This window comes from Pristis pectinata, chromosome 4 (assembly GCF_009764475.1).
Source record: "Pristis pectinata isolate sPriPec2 chromosome 4, sPriPec2.1.pri, whole genome shotgun sequence".
NCBI classification, from domain to species: domain Eukaryota; kingdom Metazoa; phylum Chordata; class Chondrichthyes; order Rhinopristiformes; family Pristidae; genus Pristis; species Pristis pectinata.
Window position 1 is genome coordinate 66,613,015 of NC_067408.1, and position 27,787 is coordinate 66,640,801.

Below are 27,787 nucleotides of genomic sequence, written 5' to 3' on the forward strand. Positions count from 1 at the left end.
CACCGGAGCGCATCTGTCAATCTCCCGACGTCATCTGCGAGCATCATTGCGTCATCGGAACGGCAGGGCGCCCGCCTTATGGGCAGAAATCGGGCTAGTGACGTGAATCTGACGTCATGGTCCCAGGAGCAGAGTGATGTCACTGCATTGCTGCCCTGTGCCCAGCAACCGCACCTACCACCCGTTGCAAGCGAGGCGTGGAGTAGTGTGGCCAGAGACGGCCAGGGCGTGTTCTCTCCTCACCTCCAGGGCAGCCTTGCGGTGACGGAGGGTGCACTCACTCTCCCGGCCGTGTGGCAGCCGTGACGCCGCGGCTGCAAGGCAGCGCTTCCATGCAGGCAAAACAATAACGTTAAAACCGCGGGAAAGATCTGTGAAAGGTAATTGTCACCAGTTCAGCATTTCTTTTTGTCTCTCCTGTCGGGTGGTAGGGCTAAACAGTGCATAGCGCAGCAAACATGGGTAAACTCCCTTCTTTAGGACTAGAACATGTATTGAGGTCAGGTTACAGAGGAGCATTGATAACACTGTTAGAGAAAGAGCTTACGTGGCCGTATGGTAAAATTATTATTAGGAAGTATACGTATGTGCATTAATAACCATTAAGGGGGTGTTGCATAAGGAAAGGACTAAACTTTAAAAAAAGACTCTATCTGTGTGACATCGTCAGCACTTTGAGTGTGCTTCCCCTCGCTCTGGGCCACACTGGTCTTCAAGGGACCCGGGACAAATCAATCAGGCTGTGTGGAAAGAATAAGGGATCCTAGGCCCTATCAGTGGTGCGAGATAAGCAGACTTATCTTTAGCAACTTGTGCACAACACGTACGACGTTACACTTTAATTACGGGGTTAGTCATATAATAGTTCACCTATTCATTGCTGCCCATTCCAGTTTAGTCTCAATGCGCAGGAGTACAGTGGAGGTGATGCTAACTCTTTGAGAAATGTAGTGGCTAGAATTGGACTCGGAGGATAGAAAAGTTTCATAGTGCAGAGCGATTTATTAGGGCTGGTACTGAGGGGAGGGTTTGTGTGAAGAAACTATAGGATGTCCCCAAGTTACTATAGGGTTCCGTTCCTGAGAACTGTTCATAAACCCAAACAGTATGTCAGTCATAAATGTGTGGGAGAGGATCTCAGAAATGGGTGTGACGGGAGAGTGGGCAGGCACGGGAAGAGCGGCCGCCAGCCGGACTCACGGACTCAGTGAGTGAGTGGGTCTGCTGAGCGCTCCCAGCTCTGGTTGGCTCAACCGAGCCCCCGAATGCTGTGGCTCGGGGTGAGGGTGGGAAGAGAAGGCACTCAGAAGGTGCCTGCAGCCCACAGCAGCCAGCAAGTCAACCCCCATCCACCCTGCCGGTCTCCCAAACGCTTGTTTGTATGTACGAGGTGTCCGTGACTCGGGCGTTCGTAACCTGGGGAGGACCTGCAAGATTACTCTCCTTAAGGCAGGAAAGGTTAAGGTGAAGTTCATTAGAGATGTTCAAAATGGCAAAGGGTTTGAGGAGAGAATATATGATGACTGTCTCCACTGGCAGGCGACTGAGAACCAGAGAGTGCAGGTTTACAGCTGTGGTGACATAATGAGGCCCTGACTCATGATGCTGACTCAGCCTGTGCACTGACTACTGCTGAAAGTGCTGGGTACGTTCTTAAGTTGGGGACCTTGGCTCACTAGCGACCCTTTCCCATTCCCCCACCCTCCACCACCCACCACCACCAAAGTCTCTGCTCCCACTACTCCCCCATCCCCTGTGCTATTGAAAGCAGAGCACACAGTGGTTGTTGCCCCTGACAAGCCTGGTAAACAATGGGCAGAAACATCACAGGCCTAGTTCCCAGTTGTACCACCAGTCTCCCGCTCCTCTGAGGAACTGCAGCCTCATTTCAGCCACGTAAGTAGCTGCTCCCCTTTGTGGACTGTGATCTCCATGCTGATTTGAACTTTAAAAAACCTTGGCCGGATCTGATTTATCAGCAGTTATAAATCCAGTTAGTAAGACCAATGCGTGAAGTGAAGATGAATTAGTAAATTCCTCCTGTGTGGAATACCCATCCTAGCTTCACCTCAACTGAGGTAAATAAAGAAAATGTTGGAAATACTCAGTGCCTCAGTTGTGACCTGTGGACAGAGAAGCAGATTTAATATTTCAGATCAATAACATTTCCTCAAACATGAGATCTTAACTCTTATTTCTCTCCATAGATGTTGCTTGACCTGCTGAGTATTTCCAGCATTTCTATTTTTATTTTAGGGTGGCAACATCTGCTGTATTTTATTGTTCGCTGCTGATTTTATCTTTTTCTAAGGTTGCAGCAAGAGAGGCAGAAGATAACAGGGTTTGACCAGCTCTTTCCTTGAGGTATTTCCTTGTCTCATCCACAAAGCTTAATGCATTGTTGCCATTGATTCCACCATGGCATTTGGGAAATGGAAGAGTTTAATAAAAATTAAGGCAACTGAATTATGTGTGTGTTGCTAGGATGTTCCTTGGCTGAACTTCAGCTCTGAATATGGCATGGTGTCTGCTTGTTTCCTCTGAAGACCAGTATAATTGGATGATGACTAATTCTATCCACCTTCCACTATCCTTACTGTCTTCCAATGCAAGCTGTCACTTAATTGGCTACTTCAGCCAGAGAGCCTGAAGTGTGATTGGTTGGAAAACAGACTGGTGCTCCAGGAATTGTCTCATTAGATTGTAATTAAGAGACGGAGTATAGGAAGCTTTATTATTCATCTAATTCATCTTTACTTCACACTGTAAGTGCTGACTTTTTTTTGAAGAACACAAAATAATACCACAGCTACAGTCAAATTCAACCAAAGTTAGTTTTTAATTTCCCTGTGCCAATGTGGTCAGGTTGCTTATAATTTTCCCAGCAGTTGACAATTTAAGTGATTAATGTTTCTACATATCATGGGCAATATCTTGAAGAAAAATTCTTACATTGTGTTTTTCACAACATCACAACATCCCAAAGCATTTTACGGTCAGAGGAGACACAAGAGGCTACTAATGCTGGAATATAGAGCAGCAAACAATCTGCTGGAGGAACTCAGTGGGCTGAGTAGCACCTGTGGGAGGAAAGGAATTGTTGACGTTTTGGGTCAAAACCCTGCCACAGATACTGCTCGACCCGCGGAATTCTTCCCGCAGATTGTTGCTAACTTTATGGTCAAGCAGGTGCAGTTAAGGTGTGACTACAGTGGTAAGACAGGGAACATGGCAGCCTATTTGCACAAAGCAAGGTGACAGTGGTCACAAATTGTACATTTTTTATTAATGTTCTTTGAAGGATGTGTTGGCAGAACACAGGGATAACTCCCCTGAAAAGGTACCAGGGAATCCCTTTATTCCTACCTGAGAGGGCAGGGCCATGGCTGAACACTGTATCCAAACTATGATCTCTCTAATAATTCGCTACAGATGCTGGTGCAGCAGTTAGTGTCGCTGCCAGGTCCAGAGACATGGGTTCAATCCTGACCCCGGTGCTGACGTTGTGGGGTTTGCACGTTTTCCCTGTGACTGTGTGTGTGTGTGTGTGTGTGTCTCTGTCTGTCTGTCTGTCTGTCCCAGAGTGCTCTGGTTTCTTCTCATGCCCCCGCTTCTAATTTAATTGGCTAATTACCCCCAATGTAGGTAAGTGGTCAAAGAATTAATGGACATATGAGAGAGAATAAGTTGTAGGGAAATTGGAGGGGTAGGACTGTTTGGATTGCTCTGCTGGGAGGTTAAATGATCTTCTCTGTTGTGGTAAGTAGCAGAGACACTTAAATATTTAAATACCAAAATAGTTCATGTATTCAGCAAATGTCAGGTGAAGTTTGGCTGCCAAAACGAATGACTAATTTGAACATTCTTACCACCTGTTTATCTCTGATGATGCTGTACGAGCTTTTGCAACAGTTCATGGAAAGCTGGAGCACACTGCAAACAAGATGAAGACATGGTTATATTTTAACAGTCACGAATAACAGAGTAGTAGCATCCTTCATGTGTGGTGCTTTTGCTGGTATAAGATTTTCCTTGATAAACCTACCAACTCATGTTACAAGAAGGAGACTGACTGTTGCTAAACAACCTTCAGAACGCAGAGATAGTACCAGATAATGACAGCAAACTCATTTCTGCATCTAAAAGATATTAGATTCACAGCCCTTGCACGAAAATATCAGTTATTCATTGGGCAGAGTTTACATAACTGAGATCTTCAGGATAGAGTGTGTTTGTGTGGTTTAGGTGGGTTGCCCTGATTTGATTGCACAATGTGTACATGTCTCCATTGTGATTTGATCCCTGATTAATAATTGAAAACATTTTCTAACCTTGCATGAACTCATTACAGGAGAGCTGCCATTACCCTGTGAAATCCCCACGCAAGCTATCAAGAGTCAACAGTCTTGCTCTTACCTGAGGAAAACAAAGGTAACCGAGACAACAAAAGAAGCTTTATGCAGTGTTTGGTCATGTGTTTATGCTGTGCAAACCCCAACTGAGAACTAGTGTGGCAAGATACAAGAGTACAGTTGAGAGAGGTTTCACTGAATTGGTGGTGGGCCATTACTTGTGGACAGACACTATTACCATGCAGTGGTTGGAACCAAACTGTCAGGCAATTCTGCTCCTCCTCTCTCCTACCCTTCTCCATATCCCGCTACAAGCTCCTTCAGCCTTGGGCCCAATCCAGTGGTGCCAGGTTAGCGGGCAGCAGGGTGGCTAAGCAAATGTGAAAAAATTGGCAGCCATTAAGAGAAAGTACATCCATCAGTAACGGGACTTTTCCAAACATTGGAGCACCCCAGAGCACTTCATTGGTGATGAATCACTCCTGCTAAGGAATGGTCACTCTTGTAGGGAAAAGCAAGATCCCACAAACAGCAAATCAGATAGATCACTGGCTAATCTGTTTTTGGTGATGTTCAGAATGTAAAATTTGCACCACATATAAATACTAATCACGGACGCATTTAGAAGTGGTTCTGCCCCTTGTAGTCAATGAGAAGAGGATAACGTCTCACTAATTCCTCAATAACAACTACAATGTGTTTATTTAATTCTTTGAATGCAACAGAATGTCTCACAATGATAAATCTATTATAATAAACCATCTGGTTATCTGAAGGGAGATCAGATGAACCAGAGAGGAATGTCCTAAAAGGATAGAAATGCTGGCTTTTGCACTGTTTTTCCCCTGGAGATTTGGTGGGTGGGGTCATCTGCCAATCTCCCACCAAAGGCACTTAAAAAATGTGCAGTCACCAGTCCCAGCCCCTGACCATTCCAGACAAAATCTGGGGCTCCTGAACCCCAATAAATGGCATAACCAAGACGACTTCCACTAGAATTTACCGAATGATTAGACAGGTAAATGGATAGGAAATGTTTGCAGGGATATGGGCCAAATGTGGGGAAATGGGACTAGCTCAAATAGACAACTTGGCTGGCATGGACAAGTTGGGCCAAAGGGCCTGTTTCCAAAGGGCGTCTATGAATCTAACAAAGTGTACATTTGATACCACTTCTGGTTCTTTAGTTGAATTGGATACTTTTCTCATATTCACGGGGTATTTGAATGATCAATCTTTGTGTTTCTCTGTGGTTATAGCTGGAATTGTTGATGTTGGCAGTCAGAATATTTCATTGGATGGTGCTCCATCTACTGGTAGATCTGAGAACTGACTGAATGTATCCATTGCATTCAATCAATGCCAGGTTTGGGACAGCAATTTAGAATAGGCAACCCATTAAGTTGTCACTGAGAATAATTTTGGTCACCAGTTATAAGTTCCCTCTAGATTTTAATGGTGCATTTTATGTCTGGCATGATTTGAGCACTTGGAGCTGGGAAATTGCACAAAGATGGAAAGACCTCAATCAAAGTATGTGATATTGTGCAAATAAACTTGCATATAGTTGCACTGTGTTTAAATTGGATTTGTACGGTTGAATTTGTACAGTTCACTCATCCAAATGTAATTAATAATTATATTCTGCCATCTTAGGAAGTGCATTCTCAAATGCAAACTCCTTGGATCTTGATTTCTGCAGACCAAGTTACCAGCGAGAATGTAGTGTTCAGTGTTACTTTAACACTAAGCTCCCTGGGGAAAGACAGGGGTTCCAGGAAGATCTGGGTGCACAGGAGATAGAGTCTCCATATTCATTTTCTAAGCATGGCCACCTATGAACTTCTCCTTAAAGATTTATAGGCCAGGCAATGCCACGGTTGTGTTACAAATGTAGTTGACCTGCCAATAACCCTCAGCACGGGGACTGAACTGTCAGCAACAGACAGGGTCCAACACTGAGGTTTCAAATCTTTACCTACACCAGTCAGCCAGTGGACAGGCTGCTCTCCATCTACCCAGGTCCTGAATTTGGATACGGCAAAGTCACTCGCAGCTCAACCTTGCAAGGTCTTCCTCACAAGCCTTGGGAATTGGAGTCTAAATTGGGAAGTGTCCCACAGACTTGTCAAATAACAGCCTAACATAGCTCTACTCGCACAATTTTAACCTGCAGATGACATGCTGAGCTCCTCCATCACAATCCTATGTACATCCTGTCCCACAGCAGGGAAGACCTACCCGAGGGGCAGTACTCTTGTGTACTGATCTGAGGGCAGAGAATTGGGAGTCCTCAACATTGACTCCATAAGGTGTCCTGACATCAGTAGAAAAAGGCAGGCAAGGACACTTCCTCATGATTACTACCTACTGTCCTCCCTTAGTTGACAACTCAGTGCTCCTCCATGTTGAACAATACTTGGAAGATGTGGGGGTACAGAAGGTGGTCTGAGTGAGGGACTTCAGTGTCCATCGCCAAGTTGTGCCAGCACTAACCAAATGGGCCTAGTCTTGAAGAACATGCCTGTCAGACTGGCTCTGCAGAAGCTAATGAGAGAACAAACACAAGGGATAAACGTACTTGTGAGCAGTAGCTCCACTAACAATGCCGCTGTGCCAGCCCACTCATTTAGGGTGGCACTTGTAGTAGAGTGGCTGCCTCCCAGTTCCAGTGACCTGGGTTCAATCCTGACCTTGGGTGCTCTACATGTGGAGTTTGCATGCTCTCCCTATGACTGTGTGGGTTTCCCCAGGTTGCTCTCGTTTCCTCCCACATCTCAAAGACATGCTGGTTGGTACATACAACAGTACAGCACAGGAACAGGCCTTTCGGCCCACCATGTCTGTGCTAACCATGATGCTAATCTAACTAATCCCATCTGCCTGCACATGGTCTGTATCCCTCTATTCACTGCCTGTTCATGTGTCTGTCTAAATGCCTCTTAAAACATTGTTATCATATCTGCTTCCACCATCTCCTCTGGCAGCATGTTCCAGATGTCTACCACACTCTGTGTGTAATAAAACAACAACTTGCCCCACAAATCTCCTTTAAACTTTCCCCCCTCACCTTAAAGCTATGCCCACCCCAGGAAAAAGCCTCTGATGATCTACCTATTCGTGCCTCTCATAATTTTATGAACTTCTGTCAGGTTGCCCCTCAGCCTCCGATGCTCCAGAGAAAACAATCCAAGTTTGTACAACCATTCTTTATAGCTAATACTCTCCAATCCACACTACATCCTGATGAACTTCTGGTGCACCCTCTCCAAAGCCTCCACGTCGTTCCTACAGTGTGGCGACCAGAACTGTACACAATACTCCAAATGTGGCCTGACTAAAGTTTCATATAGCTGCAATGTGACTTCCTGACTTTAGGTTAACTGGCCACTGCAGTTGGCCCTGGTTTGTAGGTGAGTGGTAGAATCTGGGGCAAGTTGATGAGAATGTGGGGAGAATAACATGGGATTGGTGTCAATGGAGAACACCACAACCTGTAGGTTCCCCTTCAAGTCCCACACCTTTCTGACTAGGAAATATATCACTGGTCCTTCATCATCATGGGGTCTAAATCCTGGGAGTCCTTCCCCAACAGCACTCTCAGAGCACCTTCAAGGAAAGACTGCAGTTCAAGAAGGCAGCTCACCTTCTCAAGGGCAGTTGGGAATGGGAAAAAAATGCTGGACTTGCTGATGATGCCTACATCCTGAAAAACTACCCAGTGCTTTGTTCAGAGGATCAAAAGAGGAAAGAAACTACAGACTGACTTGGTGGGGTATGGGGGGGGGGGGGGGGGGGTGCAGGGTGGTTTGCAAGGATTCAATTGAGCAGGGTCTCCTAATGCCCTGGATGTTATTGATGGCACACATCTGCCAGTTAAGGCCCATTAACATTGCTGCAATTTTGGATGGACCATAAATCTAACGATCCATAAACATCCACCTTGATTCATTGTACAGAGTGAGGCTTTGTATGGGGAATGTACATCCTGATTGACAGTTGCAAAGATGCCTAATGTTGTAGTTCACTAAAAGGTAACTGAAATAGGTTGGAAATGCAGCCACCTTATAATCATTCTTGGTTAAAATGTCATTGTGTGCAGCTGTGATTGAAACATATAACAGCTATCAAAGGAATAAAGATTCGGGATGAACAGATTGGTTTGGGAAGAACAATTTTATAAATCGGGCATGTTCTCCTGGTGCGGCATGAATTGCAGCATCTGCTTACTTTTCCACCTTTATTGCTAAACATAACTAAATAATAGACCTGAAAATCAGGAAAAAAAATGCAGATGTTGAAATGTGAAACAAGGTCAGAAAATGTTAGAAACATGCAGCAGGTCAGGCAGCATCTGTGGAAAGATAAACAGAGTTAACATTTGGTAGATTGGTTTATTATTGTCACATGTATTGAGGTACAGTGAAAAACATTGTTTTGCTTTCCATCCATACAGATCATTTCATCACATCAGTGCATTGAGGTAGTACAAGGGAAAACAATAACAATGCAGAATAAAGTGTTACAGTTATAGAGAAAGTGCAGTGCAGGCAGACAATAAGGTGCAAGGCCACGACGAGGTAGATTGTGAGATCAAGACCATCATATCGTACTAGAGGACAGTTCAGTAGTCTTATAATAGTGGGATAGAAACTGTCCTCGAGCCTGGTGGTACGTGCTTTCAGGTTTTTGTATCTTCTGCCTGATTGGGGGGGAGGGAAGAAGAGACAATGACTGGGTTTAGCACCCGGGGTGGGAGGGGTCTTTGATTATGTTGGGTTTTAACATTGTAGGTTGAAGACACATTAATCCTATTTCTCTTTCCACAGATGCTACCTGAACTGCCGAGTGTTTCCTGATTTTGTTTTAGGTAATAGACCTATTGAGTTGGATTACAATCGTAACAGTTTATATTTGAACCAGGTTGTAGTTACTTCAAGTGCTTCACCCAAGTCCTACTCTAAAAATTCAGAAGCACAAACTCTTGATGGGCTCAGTAGGGTAAATGTGGAAAATGGTATTTGTGATTCATCTTGTCTGTAATCAGTCAAATAAATTAATGTATATACATTAAATAATTTACAGGGATAGTCCAACAATTCTCCCCATTGCCCTTGGACATTGGCCACTCTCCTTCATCATCTCCCTGACTAACCCCTGGTAACCATTTCCCCAACAAACCCATCCCAGATCAAATTTCAGAAGAACATCACCCTCCTCCCCTGACCAAACCCCCAGCTCCTCCAAAGTGTCTAATCGGTACATGTCCCCACCTCCTCCTCCCACAGTCTCACCTATAATACGTTTTTCTCATCCACTCTTTTCCCCCACCATGGTTCTCTCCCTCCACCACCCTCTTCTTGACAATCCTCTCTCCCTCTCTCCCTCTGCAATCCGTCCCCCTGCCATCATCTGCCCCATAGTCTTTTTCCCTGTGGTTCTTTCCCCCTGCCACTTCTCCCCCTGTTGTCTTCCTCATGACCCTCTGCCCCTTTGGTCTTTTCTCCCCTGGTCCTCCCCACATAATGATCCTCAGCTTCCATATTCTTTTACCCTGTGGTTCGTTCGTTCTCTCTCTCCCTCCCTCTCTCCCCCCCTCCTCCTCCCCCCCCTTCAATCTTCTCTCCCTATGATCTTTGCCGTCATCAATCTCAACCCTCATTATCCTCTCCTCTGAGATTCTCTACCCCCCTCCTCCCCTCTGGTCCTTCTTCCCTGATCCTCTAACAACTGTGGTCCTCTCTCTCGTGAACCTCTACCTCCATTGTCTTTTTCTCCCATTCAATCCTCTACCCTCTGGTCTTATCCTCTGCACCCATGGTCCTTCCTACAATAGAAGTGAAATGAAATAGGAGGGGAGGCCAGTCAGCACTTCGAGCCTGTGCCTGTATTTAGTACAATCACGGCTGATCTTTTATCTCGATACCATGTTGCCGCTTTCTCCCCATACCCCTTTTTGGCTTTTGGATCTAGAAATATATCCCCTTCCTGAATACATTCGGCGACTTGGCCTGCACGCCTTGTGTGGTAACGAATTCCACAGGTTCACCAGCCTCCGAGTGAAGAAATGTCTCTTCACCTCCTGAGCTGGTATCCCACATTGGTGAGAAATGACAGCATTCAAACAGTTAGGTTTTCCCAATCCGTCTGAGAAATTATTCCCTGCTGAAACTCCGTCTTCCAGCACAGTCCTCATTGCATCTCATAACCAACTCGTCAAAAAGTGAAAACAACCTTTTAACATTTACCCTCATGTTATTTTGAAACCTGCATGGAATTGGACATGTGCTTGGAAAAAGAATCCACAGGAGGATTAAAACTGTTTGGATCGTTCCTTCAAATGCTCCATCTGTGTTCTGTGATATTGTGCCCCATTTAATCTTACTCTGTTTCAGTGAGAACTGCCATTATTTTCCAAGACGTTCTGTTTTTGCTATGATTGCTCATTCCAGGCAACCATTGTTCTAATATCCTGCCTATAAAGGGCTGTTCAGAGCTACGTGGAGTATGCCAAAAGAGGCCTAGGCACGTTCTTGCATAAATTCATGCTCTGTGGCAGGTTACACAACTCATACCTTCTCAGGAAATAAGTCTGGTGCTAAAGAGATAGCATGCTTTGTACATGTGTGCTGATGAAAGTGATTTGGTTCAATACGTTCAATAAAATTATATTAATTTGTCCAAAAGTTGGACTTAGTATTTTTGATATATTAAATGGGTGCTGCATAAAGTATTAACAACCAATTGAAAGTCACTAAAAGATTATGAATTTGTGACATCCTTGCTTTAGGAGTTTGCTATCTGGATGGGTCCCGTTTAAGAGTATTAAAACCCCACCTATACATTTCACGGATGCAATCACTTGCTGGACAGGTAGCAGCCTGTCACTCACCCACTGACCCAGGAAGCAGATCTGCACAATTGAAGTCATCTCTCCATGGCAGCCTACAAACAGGCAAAAAATTAGGGGGGAGTAGACCACTCAGCCCCTCGAGCTTGCTCCTTGACTGATCTGATCGTAACGTCAGGTTTGCACTCCTGTCTTCCTACCTCTTGCTTATCAGGAATCTATCTAGTTCTGCCTTAAAAATATTCATCCTGTCTACCTACAGCAACCTTTCAGCCCTTTGCTTATCAGGAATCTAGTTTCTCCTGCCTTAATAATATTCAAAGACTCTGCTTCCACTCTGCTCCACCCCTGACTTTGAGGAAGAGAGTTCCAAAGACAAAGAACCTTCTGAAAGAAAAAAAATCACCTCATCTCAATCTTAAATGGATAAATTCTTATTTTTAAACATTGGCCCCCTTGTTCTAGATTCTCCCACAAGAGGAAACATCATCTCCACATCCACCCCATCAAGACATCTCACGATCTTAAATCTTTAATTCAAGTCCTGTCTCAATCTTCTAAATTCCAGTGGATACAAGCCTGGCCTGTGCAATCTTACCTCAGGATAACCTGCCCATTCCCGGTAATAGTTTAGTAAACCTTCGTCAGTCTCTGCAATCACCTGCAGCATCAGGGTGACAGATCGAGGGATAAGATGTTACAGACCCCTTGATCTTTGGGAAGGCAGACGATACCAACACCTTTAAATTAAAAATTCCATGGGATGTTTTTACACACATTAAACCACTTCAATTCATGCAGAGCTCACACTTCCCTTGTTTATTTTGAGATATTTACAAAGGTCAAACGTCATTCCCTCTTGATCCAGTTAGCTAATTAACATCATGATGATGATATCAGCGGGGAAGATGCGACAGGGAAATGGTGCCCACATTAGGATGAAATGCATAGGAAGTCCCTGGTCTAATTTCCTGAAGGATGAGATCGATAGTAAATGGGTTCAAATGCTTCAAAACACTTGTTGATGTGGGAATTGTGCATAGGTTCTAAATTGGTCCAATTTCTAGGCAACTGTATTAATTTTCAGACCTTAATCCAACATGCAGGAAGCACTGATGCAAAAGTATTTGAGGGAAAAGGAAAGAAACCAGTTGATCTAAATTTTCCACAGGTTTGTGATTCTTATCCTAAATATGAAATGCAGTCATCTGGGCCAATGGGATTGTCTACTCAATCAATATCCCCAGGCTCCTTCCCTGTTAAACTTTATTATGATTTGCCTTAGTTTTATTCAGAACTGCATACTTGGAGTAAAATATAGACAAAATATTACTTAGCTGAAATTGATCTTATTTTTCTAACTTTCTGAATCTCCACTTCTTTGGCCTGGTCTCAATGACTCCGTGTTACAAACAAAAGAATGTAAACCACACCTGCATGACTCCTGTGCCTAACTGAGAGAGGTACTCGTGTATTAAAACAAAATGTCATAAAACAACAGCCAAAACATAAGACAGAAAATCTGTGCGGAAACAGCTGGCCTGACAGTGGAAAATCTTTTCTCCTGCTTCCACCCTCGTAACTGTGATTCCAGCTCAGAGTTTAAAACATTAGACCAGGATTTAATTGGCATTGGGAGTTCTTTTTTTTCATAATACTAAAATCATTTCAGAAAGTTAATGCTTTGTAAAAGCAATCTTTTCCCTGTACATGTCTGGATATTTTATTCATTTCTAGTTCAAATAAATGTGTGTGTTTTGTGTTTGTTGCTTTCTTTTCCATACCTCCATTTTCCATTGAAGTGTAGGAGAATGAGGGGTGATCTTGTAGAGGTGTATAAACTCATGAGAAGCCTTGATGGGGTGAATGCACACAGGCTTTTTCCCAGGGCTGGGGAATCAAGGGCTAGAGGGCATAGGTTTAAGGTGAGAGGGGAGAGGTTTAATAGGAACCTGAAGGGCAACTCTTTCCACACAGAGGATGGTCCATATACGAAATGAGCTGCCAGAGGTAGTGGTTGAGGCAGGTACATTAACAACATTTAAAGGGTAGTTGGATAGGTACATGGATAGGAAAGCTTTGAGGGATATGGGCCAAATGTGAGCAAATGGGATTGGTTCAGATGGGCATGCTGGTCGGCATGGACTGACTGGGTCGAAAGGCCTGTTTCTGTGCTCTATGACCTCCTTGTTTATTTTTGCTTCCTAGGATGGCTACACTAAAGTAAAATGTTAATTTAAGTTTTAGATAAAGATGAATCTTGCTATTAAGTTTTATTAGCACTACTTCACTGAGTTCACTTCTCACAGCAGAAGAAATGCCTGTAACATTTTGCTAAACTCTGACATGTGCCTAAATTTTTCAGGATTGCTGTCTCAGTCCCTCACATACAGGTATTGCTCCATTTACTATAACCGGTGTGAATTATCAGCATGGGGGATAGATAATTATAATCAGTACATGCAGGCAACTCACCCCCTCCATGTTAGGAGACCTGAATAGTTTTAGGCTGCTTGCATCATTACTTTATATGGATGGCACAATGAAACACGAAAGAGATCCATACTCATCATCAACACAGTTAGTGATCCTAAGGGGCTAATCTGTACATTAGTGATATGGTGACAGGGGTAAAGGATAATTTACCGGGGCAGGCTGCAAGATACTGGCTTGTGTTCCAGATCAGATTGTGTTGTAAAATGGATAATATTGGATCAGGTCCCTGTTCTACACAATATCCAGTTCCATCATACCTAATACAGCTGAATATTGGGCCCTGTATATTAAATATTGTTGATCTGTAACCACCCAGTTTGTACCTCAGCACAAGTTTATTCCCCCCTGAATTTGAAGGTTGTTAGACAATCTAATTAAGGTATTTAACATTATAAAATAATTTGATAGAATAGCCACAGAAGATCTGTATCTACTGATGAAGGAAGGACGAACAAAAGGACATCACATCCTTAACATTTGAACAATGGCTTGCTGGGACAAAAACTGGGAAGTGTTTCTTCATTCCAGCAGATCATGTAATCTGGAATTCCCATCACTGAAAGTCTGTGCAAATTAAAATTTGCACTCCTGGGATTGGATGATTATTTTTATTAATTAAGGATATGGATTGAAAGCAGACACATAGATCTGAGATACATAAATGCCCCAATCTAATAGAATAGAAAAGTTTGAGAGACTGAAGTGTGTACTTCAGACCCAGTGTTTAATAACCTTTGGGAGACTTTGCTTTATCTTATTTGCTGCATCACCCAGAGCTGTTGAAATATTGTGCAGATTACCTAGAAGACAAGGTAGACTACTCTTTTGAAAATATGTTATAACAATGAAACACCACAGCACTGCCCTGAGGCCAGAGACAGTGAAGGTTAAGGTACAATTTTTGTTGCTGATAATATCTTTACATATTTTGTTTACTTAAAAGGCCTAAAAATACTTCTGAAATATCAAACAGGAAGTTTGAACAACAGTCAACAAGACTTTCAGTCGTAGCTGTACCTGTTAACCATGCACAATCCTTGGAATTTCCCAGTGTCACATATTTGTGTAATTGTCATGTAAATAAGTCATGTGGTCAGGGGAGGTAAACACATCATCACATGTAAGCATGAGGCTTAATGTGAGTTCCTGGCTGTTAAATTTATACATTACTTTTGTACATACTGTAAAATTAATTACCCTTATTCAAGACTCTTTTGTTCTGGAGTTATTATTAGTGGAACTTACTAAACTCTAGTTGTATCCAAGCTCCCCCAGTAAATAAATTACAGTTGGCAACAAGGATGGGGTAAATTTAAAAAAATTGGAGAAGAAAATGTGAAAATAAAATTGGTACGTGCATTTTAGAAAAGCATTCTTACTCATGGACTCTGCAGCTGCAAGAAAGAGCAGCAAAAGAATCAGTTGGTGATCATTTACAGTAATGTTAGGGTGGGAAGGCGGGGTAATTTTGCCGATGGTGGAACAGGATGAAATTAAATGTGCAAACACACAGGAAGCTTGAGTACTGATGGTCAACATAGACTCAGTGGGCCAAAGGGCCTGCCTCTATGCTGTACAAGTCTATGACTGCCACAGTGTCTTGGCGGATAAAAGGAGAAAATAACAGCTCAATCTAAAGCAGGGTCCATAGGCAGCCTGGGGATGTGTTGCAAAGTGCATTCTTCTCCTGCTTGCAGAGGGTGGAGATATTTTTCAGCACAGGCAACTTACAACCGTTCAGGTTACGGAAATTTGCCATTACAGAATTCACAGATCATGACCCAAAAAATTGAGATATGGGATAAAATTCTCTCTCTCGAAATTTATGTGAAAATAAAGGAAATAAATCAACATAAAAAATACTTGTTTTTCAACTTGTGTTTCTTGATGCGTGCGCAGATGACACAGCTTTGCGTTACAGAAAATCTAGATACCAACCAATTTCTAGGAATGCAACCCTGCCCCCACTCCTGTAATGTGGGGGTCACCTGTAATATTCTTAATATTCTTGAGCTGGAAGACAGTGCTGAGACTGTGCAGGCACCGAATGCTGCAGTGGGGAAAATGAAGCAATGCTGCTCATGGAAATTAGCTCTGGCATATTGCACACTCTCTGGCATGGTAATTCCCCAGAAAGCTAAGCTTAACTCATTTGCACAGCTAGTTAAGAGACTAAAAGAATATTTGAACACAGTGGAGGGCTTTAAATTGAACACAGTTGAGGGCTTTAAATTCAGCACGTGCAGGCAAAAGCCAGGTGAAATTGTAGGCAATCATATTGTTGCATTCATTGAGCTATCAAAGTACTGGAATTCTGGAGAGATTTTTTGTGCATTCAGAGACAAATTCTTGCATGGTTTAAGCCACAATAGGATTCACTTGAAGCTGTTAGTCACAAAATGCCTTACATTTGATTTGGCCTGTAGGATTCAAATTCCTTGGAGTCAGCGGACAGGAATGCTGGGGAGTTTTGTCCTGTGCCAGCCACAAATGTTAACCTCCATTCAGGGAAAGCACAATAGGTGAGCTACATGCCGAACACACTCAATTAACCAATATGAAGGCCATTGCCGGGGGTTATGTGTATAGTTCAAACGTCTATAAAACACCGGAGGAAGGGTATAGTCTGCCAGCTAATACCAGCTATGACACTATTATAATCAAGGAAATGGTCAACTCAATTGTTCCAACAAGTCTATGTTAACTTTTGACAAAAGGGGCAATCATTTTCTTGTGCTTATTGATGCACACACAAAATGGATTGAAGTCAGCTGTGTAGGTATTGAGTTGAGGTGAATGTTTGCCACGCATGGAATACAGGAAGAGTTAGTATCCGACAATGGACTACAATTCATTTTGCATTTATTTGAGAGATAATAATAATATCAAAAATATATTGATTCCTCCAGTGGGGCAGTAAAGACAGCTATGTGAAAAGACTTGAAGAACTAACATCTTGTGTAAACATTGTATAATCCATAGATTGGTACTGTTGCACTCCAGCATTCACTCACAATCACTCTTAGAACAGGCTCACTTAGAGGGGAGAATAGAGAGACAATAACTGAAGCAAAATGTGATGTATGGAAGACGATAAATGCAAGAGAGAGTTGGAGTCACCAGAGCATTAAGTATGAGACTGGCAATGGGACTTTGGCTACATTGTCCAAATTTTTGCTTTGATAAGGTATTTACCTGGTATGAGAAATCACGTCAGAAGTGCCCATGATAATCAGATGATAGCAGGTGCCATACCTGCTGGGGCTGAAGTAAGGTGTCAATCTATTCTTGACATTGATGCAGAATCACCCATGGTTCGGGGGTCATAGAATAGTGAGTCAAGTCAAGAGGGAGTGGCACAGTCACACAGTTAATAGAGCTGCTGCCTCACAACTCCAGAGACCCCGGTTCAATCCTGACCTTGGTTGCTGTGTGAGTGGAGTTTGCACGTTCACCCTGTGATCATGAGGGTTTCCTCTTAGTTGCTCTGGTTTGCTCCCATATCCCAAAGATGTGTGGGTTGATGGGTTAATTGACTGTTCTAAGTTTCCACTGGTGTGTAGGTGATGGATAGAATTTGAAGGGAATTGAAAGGAATGTGGGGAGAATAAAATGGGTTTGGGGAGATTAGTGTAAAAATGGTGCTTGATGATCAGTGCTGACTCAGTGAGCTGAAGGGCCTGTTTCTGTGATGTATCTCTCTATGCCGCCAAAACGTTTAGTCTTAGTTTTACATCCATTTGAATACATATGAAGTATAGTCACTGTTGTAAGAAGAATGGGAGCATAAATGTGCATACTGATGTTCCTGAAAGACCACTGAAGTAACGACACAGACCTATTTAAGATGTTGATTATGGACAAGTAATGGTAGGAGATTTCCTCTGTTCAACAGAGAAAAAAAATCAAGATGATGTCTAATAAAGAGAGGCACCATCTCACCTCATTGTGAGAGGGTTAGCAGAAGTTTATTGTATCTTCACTTTGTCAGTACAGCTGCCAAATGGAAGCTCTTGATTTAATGTTGGTCTTAGCCCTGTACCCGGTAATGCAATCACTCCAGTGTGCTGATTGTGTTAGACTTCATAGATGAACTTTATTAAAATAGGCATTTTTACACAGTGATGTCCTTCAAACTACATTTAGTTTTTCACAAAATGTGGTTGTGGTTTCAAAGTACATTAGTTAATTATTGTGCCCCACTACTGTGTTAAGGTCTGCTCCTTCATCAGCGTATGGTTCTTATTTTAACAGACTTTCAGCTCCAATTGCCAGTTTCTCCGTGGTGAAGAAATATCCCTCGGTCCACTTGGACCAAGTATTTTGCAGCTGGGCTCCTAAAGGGCGCTCGATTTAAGGTCACCTGCTTCCAAGGTGTCATTTAGAGCCTGTTCTCTAACTGGTTTGTAAATTGAGCAGCACATGGGTTCTGAAACTCGGTAAGCAGGATTTCAGAAGGTCCTCAATTGCCAAGCCCCTGTCTGTCAGCAGTAAAAGGCACACGCAGAACCAGCAGATTATGCTCAAAGGTTGTTTTTGAAATTTTATCCATGTGTTTGTAAGGCATGTCAAAATAGGCCAATACTCACTTGGCTCCCGCTGGGGTCTGAACTTCATGTTGACAACACAAAGAGTAATCATTTCATTAATGGAGTCCATAGTTGTTTCTTTGCCATCACAGGAGATGTTTCAACTGAATGAAATGTATATAGTGCACGACACTTGGCCATACACAAAGAATGGCACAAAGTGTGCAGAATAGTATGTTTCAAGGAGGTGGCACAGTGGTGCAGCGAGGAGAGCCGCTGCCTCATAGCTCTGTCAACCTCGGGTACTGTCTGTGTGGAGTTCTCACATTCTCCCTGTGAAGTTTGCAGATGATACCACCGTTGTAGGCCGTATCTCAAACAGTGATGAGTCGGAGTACAGGAAGGAGATAGAGAGCTTAGTGGAATGGTGACATGACAACAACCTTTCCCTCAATGTCAACAAAACAAAAGAGCTGGTCATTGACTTCAGGAAAGGGGGCGGTCTACATCTGTCTACATCAATGGTGCTGAGGTCGAGAGGGTTGAGAGCTTCAAGTTCCTGGGTGTGAACATCACCAACAGCCTGTCCTGGTCAAATCACGTAGATGCCACAGCCAAGAAAGCTCACCAGCGCCTCTACTTCCTCAGGAGGCTAAAGAAATTTGGTTTGTTCCCCTTTGACTCTCACCAACTTTTACCGATGCACCATAGAAAGCATCCTATCTGGATGTATCACGGCTTGGTACGGCAACTGCTCTGCCCAGGACCGCAAGAAGCTGCAGAGAGTTGTGGACGCAGCCCAGCGCATCACGGACACCAGCTTCCCCTCCTTGGACTCTGTCTTTACCTCTCATTGTCTTGGTGAAGCAGCCAGCATAATCAAAGACCCCACCCACCCGGGACATTCTCTCTTCTCTTCCATCAAGTAGAAGATACAGGAGCCTGAGGGCACGTACCACCAGACTTAAGGACAGTTTCTACCCCACTGTGATAAGACTATTGAACGGTTCCCTTATACAATGAGATGGACTATGACCTCACCTTGTTGTGACCTTGCACCTTATTGCACTGCATTTTCTCTGTAGCTGTGACACTTTACTCTGTACTGTTACTGTTTTTACCTGTACTACGTCAATGCATTTTGTAACTGGACTATGTAATGAATTGACCTGTACGATCGGTTTGTAAGACAAGTTTTTCACTGTACCTCGGTACCAGTGACAATAATAAACCAATACCAATACCACATTGTTTTCCTCCCACATCCTAAAGCCGTGCCGGTTGATCAGTTAATAGGCCACTGTAAATTGCCCCTAGTGTGTAGGTGAGCAATTGAATCTGGGGGGGAATGGAGAGGGAATTGATTTTGAATGTGGAGAGAATAGTTTATAGGAGGAATTGGGGAGGAATGGGATTGCGCTGTGAGCCAGCATAGACTTGATGGGCCAAATTGCCTCCTTCCAATGTCGTAAGGAAATATGGGGACATGCTAGTGCGAATTGCCACTCAATCTTAACTGCAGCAAGAGCCTGCAAGCTGGTTTAAAGACCCATACAGATGCCATTTAACTGCAACATTTTAGTTACGACCAATACAAAGTGTGAATGAGGGACTTTACACACAGCAGCTGGGTTTTGTTTAATGCACATATACACATGATTGAGCATGTCATGTGTTAATCAGAGCTCAACGTAACTGGAGCAGTGAGCTGGTGTGGTTTACCTAGCAGAATGAATCCACCAAATTGGAACTGAATTCGTTATTCTGAAGGGGGTCTGATCAAAGCTCCATACAGGCTGTTACACAACTTCCTGCGCTTCGGATCCTGTGGGATAAAGGTCAACATTTTCTGAGCTTTTTGGATTGTTCACATTACCTCTCCATCAGTTTTAGTGGTTTCAGTCTTCTCACCTCCAAATCTCTTTGTTCCTCCACAATACTGCACTATTTAGGAAAAAAACCCTGTTGCTTCTTTCTTGGATCTGAGTTGGCGGAGGTCACGCATGCCCACATTGAACTGGGTACCGATTTTCCTTGCTCAAAACCTGCTTCCACAATGAGGGGAAAGGATCTGTCACAACCTGACGTCTGACAACAGCCTGTGACTTTTACAGTGTGTCGCTAGGAACACAACTTTGGCAAGGGAAGAAATGACATCGGCTTTAAAATGTCACCCTTCTGGAATATTCAGGAGCATGACACAGTTTGACACTGGGTACTCAGCAGTGTCGATGACAGGATTTCTGTGCAGTAGCCCAGGTTGCTTTGGGATTAAGATTTGGTCGTGTGGCTGCATTGCTTAACATTGGACATAGAACAGTACAGCACAGGAACAGGCCCTTTGGCCCATGATATTGTGCCGAACTAATTAAGCTAATGACACCTAATCCCTTCTGCCTGCAGTTGGTCCATATCCCTCCATTCACTGCATATTTGTATGCCTGTCCAAGAGCCTCTTAAACACCTCTATTGCATTTGCCTCCACCACCATCCCTGGCAGCGCATTCCAGGCACCCACCACTCTCTGTGTAAAAAAACTTGCCCTGTACATCTCTCTTGAACTTTCCCCCTCTCACCTTAAATGCATGCCCTCTAGTATTGGACATTTCGACCCTGGGAAAAAGATACCAACTGTCTACCCTACCTATAACTCTCATAATTTTAGACCAATACCTTTGACCACAAGTCCATCAGGCAGTGGTCAGCATGGAACATCCTGCAGGCACTGCAGGAGAAGGACTCAATGGATACTGTGGGGTGGTTCCCTGAGCAGACTGTCCAGACCATCTGGCAGAATGTCTCATCGCCAGAACTCACCAACAAGCACCAAGACCTCGCTTGGCTGGCGGTGAGAGGGGCCCTCCCAGTCAGATCCTTCCTGTATGGTTGGAACCTCACTCCCAGCATGCATTGCCCCCAGGAGGACTGCGCTGGGGACGAGACAGTTGCCCACCTCTTTGCGGGCTGTAGGTTTGCGAGGAGGGCGTGGCGAAAGATGCAAGGGTCCTTGTCACGGTTCATCCCCAGCAGCAGCATAACAGAGGATTCTCTGATCTACGGGCTGTTCCCAGGGACACACACAGAGACGGACATCAACTGCTGCTGGAGGGTCATCAACTTGGTGAAAGATGCTCTTTGGTCTGCCCGAAACTTGTTGGTCTCCCAGCACTGCGAGATGTCAGTAGGGGAATGCTGCCGGTTGGCACATTCCAGGCTGCAGGAGTACCTGCTGAGGGATGCACTGAAGCTGGGCGCAGCCAACGCAAAGGCTCGGTGGGGAAGGACTACAGCTTAGGGTTCTTCTGCCACTGGAGAGGGAGGGGCAGGGACAGGGAGAAAGCCCCTAAATATTGTAAATACAGGACCGGGTAGCTTCCAGGGAGCCACACGTGTGGCATCAGTGCTGTTTTCTATATAAAAAGGTAACACTAATGAATGATTTGTACAAGAATGTAAAGGTTTGCACTGTTTTGTAATTGTATATAGTTTGTCTTTTATTATGAGTAAAGTTTATTTTGTAAAAAAAAATAAATAAATTCCTATCGGGCCTCCCCTCAGCCTCTGCTTAGTGGTGAACATGGTAGAAGGAACCTGTGAAGACTTATACATGTGTCTAAATCTATACAATGAACTCAGATCATACACCTTTAATTCAAAGGACATCAGATTACTCTACCCATTCCCCTCCCCACCTTTTCTGCTACCTGGACCAACTAGTTTTCTTACTTTCTCATTTCTGATGAAGGCTCTTCGACCTGAGACATTAACTCTTTCTCTTCCAAAGATGTTGCCTGACCTGTTGAGTTTTTCCAGCATTTTCTGTTTGACATCAGATTACTAGTTTGCCCTACAATGTGTGAAGTTCCTGCTCCTCTACCACTATATAGTTCTTTTAGCAGACTTTCAGTTCCCATTGCCTATACCCCCACGGTGATGCAATATTTTACAGTACACCTGGACCAAGTCAATTAAATATCTTTCAATATCTATGTATAATGATAATATAGGAAGTGCAGTTGCTACATTATATTTGACAAGGTCCTACCCAGGGCAGTGTAATAATGAACAGATTATCTATTTAAGTGCGGTTGGTTGAGGGATAACAACTGGCCACAATATCAGGGAGATCATCTCTACCTTTCAAAATATTGCCTCGGGATCTTTTACATCCACCCAACTAGGACATCTCATTTGAAATGTGAGCACTGTTGAAGAATCAAGGCTTCCAGTTAAAATATTTTGTAAAGGTTTGTAGATATTTTATAGCACTTGTGGCAATGATCCTAGTGTCATAACTTCCAGCACCAACTAGCAGTGTTGGAAAGATATTTTCAGAATTCTCCCATACTTTTTGTACGTTTCCATCCCCACTAACTTTGGAGTCAGTCCCGAACAAAGGACACAAAAACACAGAAATCAGCCACTTAGCTGTATTATTGCTTTGTTCACATGTGTCCCCTCTGGTCACGCTGTATTCAGACCTTTTGTCTTTAACCAGCTTCCCTTTAAATACATCTAAACAATTCAGTAGTACCAAGTTCCTCAGTTTAACAACTCCCTGACTAAAAGAGATAGTCATGAATTCTGTATTGAACTTATTAGAGTAAAATTCCAATAATCCAGCATCCAATTGTTCAGAAATCCTGATAGTTCAGCATTTGGCTCACTCATTGGTGGTTAGTTTATTATTGTCACATGTACCAAGATATAGAGAAAAGTTTTGTTTTGCATGCCATCCATATAAGTCATTCCAAACATAAGTACATCGAGTAGTACAAAAGGGAAATAAAACAAAATGCAGAATATAATATTGCAGTTACAGAGGAAGTACAGTGCAGGTAGACAATAAAGTGCAAGGGCCATGCGAGGTAGATTGAGAGATCAAAAGTTCATCTTTCTCGTATAAGAAGTCCATTCAAGGGTCTTATAACAGCGGGATAGAAGCTGTTCTTGAGCCTGGTGGTACATTAGTGAGCAGGGTGTGCAGCCAGAGCTGGGGGTTCAGACTGTAGCCAGAGTTGGGGTCAGGATCTGGAACACCAGGGATCAGGATGGATAAGTTTGTGGTAGGAGCCAGGGTCCAGAGCAAATTTTTTGCTCCCTTTAAACTAACTGGAAAATGTTTTATACTACTATGTAACATGAAGAAAAAAGGTGAAACAAAGGTGTGTTGCTCTTTATTGGGAGTAACATCCAGTAGTACGGAAAATCTATGAGTCCAGCACCACCAAAGTCCCCGAGGGTGCATGATTATCGCAGTTTTACTGCAGTTACTCTTGTATAATTAAGATCCCTAAATTTGCACAACATGTATGGAAAATGCTTCTCTTAGTCCAGAGGGATAAGAGATCGGCCTGTTCAGTTTCCGGTACTGCCTTGTAAATCTTTTTTCCAAGTTCTCTAGTTCCTTTATATGCTCCTCCTCCCCTGCAGCCTCCCTCTCCTCTGTGGCAGGCATCATTTGTATTGCTGCTATGGGGAGTGTACCTTTAAGGTTGATACCCTTTGGTGACTGCAGCTATGCTGAATATAATCTGGTCCCTCTGGCAATCCCACTGGCCTTGTTTTAGAGCTTCATTCTGGGAGTATATCACCCGAATCAAGACCGGTTTCTTGAATTTTCAAAGGGGTCTTGAATTGGTGCTCAGGCTACGGGTTTTAATGCACCAAACAAAAAGTGAAATCTAATTTTACTGTTTTGTTTCAATGGACTATTAAACTGTGATGCCTCTTTCAGTAATTTATGGGTCTACAGCTTGCTCTGTTTCTCTGACCCAGGGAGCATGTGGTCTCCCTGTCATTCCTACCAAATTATCACCATCTCACATGCAACTGTATTGAAAGTAAGTTTTCCATGGCATGCCCACTCTGTAAATTTATTAATACTGCCTTGCATTTTATCCCCTCTCTGTATTAACATCATGAATTCTGAAATTCTACTTCCTAACAAAAGCTTTTTATTCAGTGTCCATAACTTCAGAAAAATGCCCCGAGGCACCTTGCAGAGGTGTAAACATGGAAATGGGTGCCAAGTCATAAAAGAGGTGGGTTTTAACTGGAGAACTCCTGTATCGTGCTTAGTAATTTCCTGCAGCACTTCTGTCATTTTTGTGTTTCTCTTCTACTTTTACTTATTCCTGAAAGAATGGAACACTCAAATACAAAAACCTGTTATATAATTTGACATAACAGGCTTCTGGGATTTGTGCCCCAGACTTGCTGACTAGGCTGGTCAAAGCTTCTATGCTTCCATGAAGGGAAATTTTCATCTTTTAATCAATTGTTTCACCATTTGTTAAACACAATACCCATGAATAGTTGTAAAAGGACGTTTTTGCAAAGATACGGGGAAAACCTGGGAAAATAACCCACTATAACTTACCTGATATCTCATGTGAAGCAACAGGGGAGTGGAGACGCAGAGCAATGCAGTGGGATCAGTGCAGCAACGGTCTGCCAAAGCCAGTTCAGCTGTAAAACCTCTGCCGTTCCCCTCAGTGTAGGCTGCGCTCACTGAAGTGAGGGTGAAGGTAGAACTTGTGACTGTACCTTGATGGGAGCCTTGCTGCAGTGAGTGAAAAGGAGCAAATGATTAAGAATCACAAAACAGCGCAACTTAGAAAGAGGTCATTTGGTCCAATGTGTTATTGTCTGCTGTTTGGAAGAACTTGCCAATTAATATTAAAGGTATGAAGGGCTATGGGGATAGTGCTTGAAAATGGCACTGAAGTAGATCAGCCATGATCTTGATGAATGGTAGCACAGGCATGAGTGCAAGATGGTCAACTCTTGCTCTGAATTCTGAGGTTGTTGCATGCTGGCTGGGTACTGAGAAACCAGCTGTTAGTTGTTGTTGACTATTAGACTCTTACACCTGAAGCAAAAATGAGGATTTCGGCAAGCAGTTCGCTGCACTGTGCAGCAGCACCAGGGGCAATTTCATTGCTTCCTCTGCTGACCAGCATTTAACACAAATGGAGTGCAGCGTCATTGGGAGGTTGAGTAAACTTCACAAGCTACTGCAAGGGGAGGCAGGAATGGGGGAGGAGCACTCAGCAGGAGGGTGCATCTGCCCAGAGTGTCCAGGGAACAATTTGCCTGACTTGACCTGATTCTCAACAGTGATCAATATGTGAGACCCCTGACTGTCCTCACTGAAATCTGGCAGTTGTAACACATCTCCACTTTAAGAGAATGGATGGAGGGTGTCATAGTATGGCGATTGAATTCAGACCCCAGTTACATGGAGTTGGTGCATAAGTCACCACCATCTGGTTGCATTCCGTTTCTCCTCTTACAGAGCAAGTTATATTCAGCTAAAACCCTAAATATTGTTTCATTTACACAATCCTATTAATTTTGTATTTTCGAGTCTTAGAGAGATACAGCACAGAAACAGACCCTTCACCCCACCGAGTCCACACTGACCATCACCCACCCATTTACACTAATCCTACATTAATCCCACATTTTATTCTTCCCACATTCTCATCTCCTCCCCCGGGATTCTATGATTCACCTACACACCTACCACCCCACACATGTTTTGGATGTGGGAGGAAACCGGGGCACTCAGATGAAACCCACGTGGCCACTGGGAGAACGCACAAAATCCACGCCGACAGCACCCGATGTCAGGATTGAACCTGGGTCTCTGATGTTGATGCACCACTGTTACTTAGTCTTGGCATTGATTCCAAAATCTGAATGTCAAACTTACAATACTTTTCTTCTAAATGAAAAACACTTTTCTTAAATTACTGTTCATCTAAAGTTATTTAAATTGTGTTTGAAGGTAAATTGTTCTGCATATTACTAATAGTTCAACACAAATCATCTTTGCACTAGGTATGGTTTAAAAGTTTTAACATTTTCTCCCAATGAATAGTACTTCTTAAAGAGAGTTGCATAGAAATTGGCTTACATAACACTTTTTTCAGCACAATGCATTTGAAAATTGATTTTTTTTCCAGAGTGAAATACATAATGTTAGTCCCACACGGGGTGATGTTATTTCCTGTACAGTGCTCCACCTTGGGCATTTTGGGGCAAGTTGGAACAAATTGTCTCAAGAGTAACCATCACCAAGGACCCATGGGATGGATGGTTTTGAACACTTCAATACTCCATTGGGACCCCATAAGGAAATGTCTACACTAACATCCTTTGTCCCACCCAACCACATCCTGAGCCTCAACCCCAAGTCCCCAACCCTCTGATCTCTGAATTCCACAGTCTCCTACAGGTATCCGCATACGTTAAGCCTCCTGCTGGTGACCCATGTTTCTCTCAAACCCTCCATTCCTCCCAAACTCTCCTGCCAGCCTGTTCCTAGATATCTCCAATCCCAGGCCCGGAATTTTCTCCCAGGCAACCTTCCCACGCTCCTGACAAACACAACTGACCCTAGGCCCTGATCCCCGGCCTTTGGCCTTTGGCCTCCTGCCCTCTTCCTTCCACCAGTCCACAGCTGCAGCCGCCATTAATCATGCTCATTTGGGTGTACCAGAATTTCCAGGCAAATACTTACATTACCTTGCACGACCATGTGCCATCCTCAGGAATTTTCAACTGGTGAGAAAATGTTATTTTCTTATACAGTATAGGGACACGGCAGTCAAATTGGGCACAGAAAGATCCCACATACAAAAAGTTCCTCCTCCTACCCCTTTGTTTTCCCTTATTCCTGTGGCCCCCCACCCCTTCCCTTTCCCTTCCCCTTCCCCTTCCCCCGCCCTCATGACCTGCCCATCCATTCCATACCTCCTTCCCTTTATTCCATGGTCTACTGCCTTCTCCTACTGGATTCCTTCTTCTTCAGCCCTTTCCCTCTTCTACCTATCACCTCTCAGCTTCTTACACCATTCCCTTTCATCCCCCCTCCTCCACCCACCTACCTTCCTCCTCTCACCTGGACTCACCTGTCACCTGCCAGACTGTGCTCCTCCCCCTCCCCGACCTTCTTATTCTGGCTTCTGCCCTCTTCCTTTCCAGTCCTGATGAAGGGTCTCAACCCAAAACGTCAACGGTTTATTTCTCTCCACCGATGCTGCCTGACCTGCTGAGTTCCTCCAGCATTTTGTGTGTATTGCTCCAGATTCCAGCATCTGCAGAATCTCTTGTGTCTCTAGAAGTAAGTCTTGTTTCTTTTCAGGAACATATATCGGTCACGATCGTATGGAACTTCCAGTGTTTGCCCATTGTCTCAGGATCTTCTGCATCTACCTAGGATGGTCCTAGTTTAACATCACATCTGAAAGACAGCACCTTTGGCGCTGTGGCACTTCCACTAATTTAGCCGGGAGTGATTATCCACAAGTCTTAGAAGAAGAGCTTGAACCTGGAACAGGTCAGTGGACAAAGTGTCATTAACTGAGTTATGGCTGATCCAAATGAGTCATCAAGGTCATGTGAACACTGACCAATGGATGATGACTTCCCAAAAGAGTAATATGCATTACACCTTGGTCTTTATGCCAGAGCTGCTTTATATTAAATGCCCTGATGCATTCCCTACAAATAATGTACATGGGATACAGGTCTCTGTACGTGCTAGCAGT

The 27,787-nt window shown here is 43.6% G+C and overlaps 1 long non-coding RNA gene across 1 annotated transcript; it reads left to right on the forward strand.

Annotated features, from left to right (window-relative positions):
• The first annotated feature begins 256 nt into the window (after positions 1-256).
• Positions 257-27,568, forward strand: LOC127569744 (uncharacterized). The gene is made up of 3 exons (XR_007956237.1): positions 257-380; positions 4,352-4,431; positions 27,382-27,568. It is a non-coding gene; the product is annotated as an uncharacterized LOC127569744 (long non-coding RNA).
• The last annotated feature ends 219 nt before the right edge of the window (positions 27,569-27,787 follow it).